Source organism: Scylla paramamosain, chromosome 29, assembly GCF_035594125.1.
Source record: "Scylla paramamosain isolate STU-SP2022 chromosome 29, ASM3559412v1, whole genome shotgun sequence".
Classification (NCBI taxonomy): Eukaryota; Metazoa; Arthropoda; class Malacostraca; order Decapoda; family Portunidae; genus Scylla; species Scylla paramamosain.
In genome coordinates this window covers 266,070-272,500 of record NC_087179.1, presented here as the reverse complement: position 1 = coordinate 272,500, position 6,431 = coordinate 266,070, and positions in this window count along the sequence as shown.

The following is a 6,431-nucleotide window of genomic DNA, read 5'->3' as shown; positions in this document are numbered from 1 at the left end:
AGCCTTGAGTGTACAGGCCAGCAAGGGCATGGAAAACATCATTGCGAAGAATTTTAATAGGTAACATGAAGTAGTCAGAGGGTGGAGGAGAGGGAGGAACAAGCTCTGAATCGTCCAAAGTAGAGTTTTTAGCAAGGTCTGAAGGAAGAATTCAGCTTTAGAGATAGATGTGATAGCAGTGGTGCCACCTGTTTGATATAAAGGAAGGAGAGAAGAAGCTAAGTTATTGGAGATATTTTTTGCTAAATGTCAGAAGTCACGAGCGGAGTTAGATCTCGAAATATTTTGAGATTTACTATTAATGAAGGAGTTTTTGGCTACCTAGTTGGAGAACAGACTTGACATGATTCCGGGCAGAAATATAAAATGCATGAAATTCTGGTGATGGAAGGTTCAAGTACTTTTGTTTGCTACCTCTTTTTCATGTATAGCACTAGAACAAGCTGTGTTAAACCAAGGTTTGGAAGGTGTAGGTCGAGAAAAAGAGTAAGAAATGTTCACCTTCATGCCAGACACTATCACCTTCGTAATGTGCAAGGCACACAGAAAAGGGTCTCTGTCACGGAAACAGTAGTCATTCCAAGGAAAATAAGCAAAATACCTCCTCAAGTCCCCCCAAGTAGCGTAGGCAATACGCCAGAGACACTTCCGCTTAGAGGGATCCTGAGGAGGGATTGAAGCCATAGGAGAAAATACAGATATGAGATTGTCATCGGAGATTCCCAACGAAAAAGAAAGGTAACATAATAAGCAGAAGGATTAGAGGTTAAGAGAAGGTCAAGAATGTTGGGCGTATCTCAAAGACGCTCAGGAATACGGGTAAGGTGTTGCACCAATTGCTCTAGGTTGTGGAGGATGGCAACGGTGAAGGCTAGTTCACCAGGATAGTCATCGAAAGGAAAAGAAAGCCAAAGCTGGTGGTAAACGCTGAAGTCTCCAAAAAATGGTGATCACCGCAAAAGGGAAGAGAGTCAGAATGTTCTCCAATATGGAAGTTAAGTAGTCAAAGAATTTCTTATTGTCAGGGAAGTTAGATGAGAGGTATACAGCAAATGTAAATTTAGTTTGAGAGTGACTCTGTAGTCGTAGCCAGATGGTGGAAAACTCGGAAGATTCAAGAGCGTGGGCACGAGAGTAGGTTAAGTCTTTGCGCTCATAAACGCAACATCCAGCTTTGGATTGAAAATGAGGATAGATAAAGTAGGAGGGAACACAAGAGGGGCTACTGTCAGTTACCTCAGACACCTGAGTTTCAGTGAGGAAAAGAAGATGAGGTTTTGAAGAGGAGAGGTGGTGTTCTACAGATTGAAAATTAGATCTAAGACCGCAAATGTTGCAGAAGTCAGTGAAGAAAAAGTTGAAGACACTTAGGGTCGATACCAGAAGAGCAGTCCGACCTTTGACATCTGTGGTCTCCTCTCCAGATAGGGAGTCCGAGGATGGTGTAGGAATCGCTATGATGATTTTGCATTTTGACTGAAAGGTGTGTGTGTAATTGGGTGCTTTTAGTTTTGTATGAAAGAACAGAGACTTCAGAGGAACAGAGTCTTCAGAGGGTAGACTGTGACTTCCCCCTTGTATTGTGATACACAAAGAGAAACTTTCAGTGAGGTTACAGCTGTGTTTAATGATAAATTCACAGTACCCCCCTGATTCAGTGCTTTAGACCTCACTGGGAGTAATTATCGTTTTGGCAGGTGCCTACTGTGTTTGCAAACGTATGTATTTTCCTGTCTCTTACACGCTTGAAAAAAAAAAAATAAAAATATATATATATATATATATATATATATATATATATATATATATATATATATATATATATATATATATATATATATATATATATATATATATATATATATATATATATATATATATATATATATATATATATATATATATATGCGCGCTCTTCATGTGCGTAAAAGACAGAGGAAAACATACGTTTACAAACGTAAAACCTTGAACAAGTTTATTTTTCTTCCATTCATTGTTACTATTGATAATACTACACTTCATCCTCCACTATTTCCATTACTGTAGCCTCACCATGACCATTACTCCAATATACCACCATCACTACACTTGTAAACCACAATTCATACGATTCACCACCACCACTCCTGACACACTTCCTCTTTCTCCACCACCAAGAAACAGATAGAAAAGTTTGATCCCCACCGCTTCTCCTGCAGCCTCCAAATCCCTCACATTACCAACAGTTAACTTTTTTCCCTCTCAAAATTTTCCTTGGCCCTTCCCTGAATTTCCTCACTTTTCCCTCCGTTGTCTACAAGGCCACTCTGCACCGTGGGAGGCGAAGGGGAGGCGGGAGTAAAATCAAAGCAATTTTGGCGGCATTGGCTGAAAATTGAATTCTTGAACTGACCTTCACCTCCTTCCCTCCTCCTCCTCCTCCTCCTTCTCCTCTTTTCCTCGTCACTTTCTCTACCATTATCGGCTAGACGCTGAGGGAAAGAGGGAAGCGAGTGAGGGCAAAAGCAAAAAGAATAATATTCCAGAGGATAATTAAGGGGCGTGGCGGTGATGTTATTATCTGAAAACAAAAGAGATTAGCTGAAGCTGATCCCAGCAGCCCCAGGAAGAGGAGGAGGAGGAGGAGGAGGAGCTGGAGGAGGAGAAGGATAACTCGTAATAAAAAGGAATAAAGAAAGGTGGAGGAAATATATAAAGATTACAAACTAAAATCACGAACATTCACACCCATCCACCCACCCACATACACACATAGAGACACACGCGCAGGAGCGCAGGATAACTTTAAAATGTAACCTTTCAAATCGTCACAAAGAAAGATGGAAAGTAAAAAGCAGAAAAATAATATTATATACTATAAACTACATAAAAAGTTATACTATATATTTTATTGTTTCCTCCTGCTCCTGCTCCAACTCTTACTTCGTAGGTCACCACCTCACCCACATCTTCCTGGTCATCAAAAGAAATTCAAATTGTAACTGCGCCACTCAGTTTCCACCAGCCAATGTCAGGTTTTGAAGGAAAGGATATGCCTTCACCCCCACCGTCTCGCAAGAAGGGCTTCTTTTCGCCACTTTATGTAGACAAAGTATACCACTACCAACAGAAATAACAACTGAGTCAGTTTTGACATTTTTCTAAAATGATCGTTTACTGAAAATCTTACTCCTACGTAATACAAACCATGTGTGTGAGCCATCCCGTTATTAAACGCTCATTCTCATCCCACACACCCTCCCCTTCCTCCCCACTCCACACATCCCTCATTGTATTACCCCTTCCTTCTCACCCCACACACCCCTCCCCTATAAAAGTTCAAGACACAAGGACCAGATGAGATATATCCCAGAGTACTTATGGAACGCAAAGAGGTTATTAGTGAGCTGTTAGTTTCTGTCTTTAGCAAATCACTCGAGTCGGGTGAGGTACCAGTAATGTGGAGGCAGGCTAATGTAGTACCCATCTTTAAGAAAGGAGATAAAACTTTAACGTCTAACTGTCAGCTTAAATTCACGTTTAACCTGTCAGCTGAAATTCAGTTGTAGGTAAAATATTAAAGTCAATACTAGCGAGGAACATCATGGCACATTTAGACAGACATAACTTGATAAATCAGTCACAGCATGGCTTCACGAAGGGGAAGTCTTGCCTGACAAACTTGTTAAGTTTTTACAGTAAAGTGTACGAGGCAGGAGATAATGGTGATAGTTATGATATCTTATATCTGGACTTTAGTAAAGCATTTGACAAGGTACCCCATCAAAGGCTCCTGAGAAAGGTTAGGGCACACGGGATAGATGGGAAGGTGTCCGGTTGCATAAGGTCATGGCTTGGTAACAGGCGACAGAGAGTGGTAATAAACGGCTCGAAATCCGAGTGGGGTCATGTAATTAGTGGGGTGCCACAGGGATCAGTATTAGGGCCATTGTTATTTCTAATATATATCAATGACTTGGATAGTGGAATTAGTAGTGATGTTAGTAAATTTGCGGATGACACAAAGATAGGTCAGAATCGGATGCCATCGCCTTGCAGGCAGACTTAGAATGAATGAATGGACGGATAGATGGCAAATGCAATTTAATATCAATAAAAGCAAAGTGCTTAGCGTAGGTAGAGGAAACCCACACAGTAGGTACACATTAAACAACGAAACTCTGGTAGGTACAGGGTACGAGAAAGATTTAGGAGTTATAGTTAGCTCTGAACTCCGTCTAGAAAAACAATCCATAGAGGCCAGAAACAGGGCAAATAGGGTACTAGGATTTTGTTTTTAGGAGTGTTAAAAGTAGAAGGCTCGAAGTAATATTAAAGTTATACTTGGGGATGGTCAGACCTCATCTAGACTACGCTGTGCAGTTCCGGTCCCCATATTACAGGAAAGATATAGGTCTATTAGAATCAGTACAGAGGAGAATGACTAAAAGGATACAGGGGATGAGGGGTATTGCTTACGAGGCGAGATTGAAGTTAAATTTACATTTTTTAGAGAGACGTAGGTTAAGAGGGGACCTGATAGAAGTCTTTAAGTGGTATAAGGGTTATAAGAAGGGGGAGGTAGGCAAAATTCTTAGGATCAGCAACTAGGATAGAACAAGAAATAACGGGTTCAAGCTTAAAAAATTTAGATTTAGGAAGGAGATAGGAAAAAATTGGATCTCAAATAGAGTGGTAATCTTAGTTGACAAACTTTAACAATTATTTTTACAGTAAAACGAGGAGGAATGAAAGAAGCTGCGGTAATATTTCCTAATTAACGATCACCCTTTCCAGACTCAGACATGTTCCTTTTTTTTTTTTCTTCCAGGCGCCAGGAACAAAATACCGCTGTTTTTACCACAAATACTGAAATTCCCGTCGCATTTTCTTAGGAGTTACCTGTTTTACTTGAGAAGGAGAAACACATGTCTTTTTTTCTTATTATTAAATACTATACGAGCTTCTGCTAGCTTTCCAGACACCCTAGTTTAGTTAGCTTTGCTTCAATAACACATTTTTATATTTGCTTAGTATGTTCCCTGTCTGTCTGTGTGTTTGTTTGTTTGCCTGTTTTTTCTGCTTCTATCTGTATCTGTCTTTCCCTTTGTATGTATGTATCTTTCTCCGTCTGCCTTTTTTGTGATTGTCCATTTGTCTGTTTGGAAACAAATATCTAAAAGCATTTAAACAACATTTTTCACCATTCCCTTAGTTTATTTAAAAAAAAAAGAAAGAATATATATATACTCGTATATATATATATATATATATATATATATATATATATATATATATATATATATATATATATATATATATATATATATATATATATATATATATATATATATATATATATATATATATATATATATATATATATATATATATATATATATATATATATATATATATATATATATATATATATATATATATATATATATATATATATATATATATATATATATATATATATATATATATATATATATACATATATATATATATATATATATATATATATATATATATATATATATATATATATATATATATATATATATATATATATATATATATATATATATATATATATTCTTTCTTTTTTTTTTAAATAAACTAAGGGAATGGTGAAAAATGTTGTTTAAATGCTTTTAGATATTTGTTTCCAAACAGACAAATGGACAATCACAAAAAAGGCAGACGGAGAAAGATACATACATACAAAGGGAAAGACAGATACAGATAGAAGCAGAAAAAACAGGCAAACAAACAAACACACAGACAGACAGGGAACATACTAAGCAAATATTAAAATGTGTTATATATATATATATATATATATATATATATATATATATATATATATATATATATATATATATATATATATATATATATATATATATATATATATATATATATATATATACCTCTCCCAACACCATCCAACATAAAGTACAACTTTCAGAAAGTGTATTCATCAGTAGAGCAAAATTTTTAGCGAAAAATATTGAAACAACAACAACAACAGCGTAACTCCAGTACTATTTTTTCTTCACTCAGGTTTCATCAAGACTTTTCAGGTGAAAGTTTTATAGAGTACAAGTTAATTTATCCCCAGCGTCAGCTGCTTCCATAAATGGACAACGCATAAATGAAGTGATGGTTCTCTGGTGTGACGAATAAATGATGTAACAAATGTATGGATTAATGTATACGTAAAATAATGTATAAACGTGATATTTATATACCGACACCTTCATCCGCCGTTTATGTACCGAGCCACTTCAGCCACCGCTGGTCGCTGGTTGTGATGCCCTGGTGGTGGTAGTGATGGTATGTGTTGGCAGCACGGCTCGAGGGTCTCCATCCTGAGCTGCGTCCTTGGTTGTTTCTGGTATCTCCATCCTTACGTGACAGACTTTTTTTTTTTTTTTTTAGAG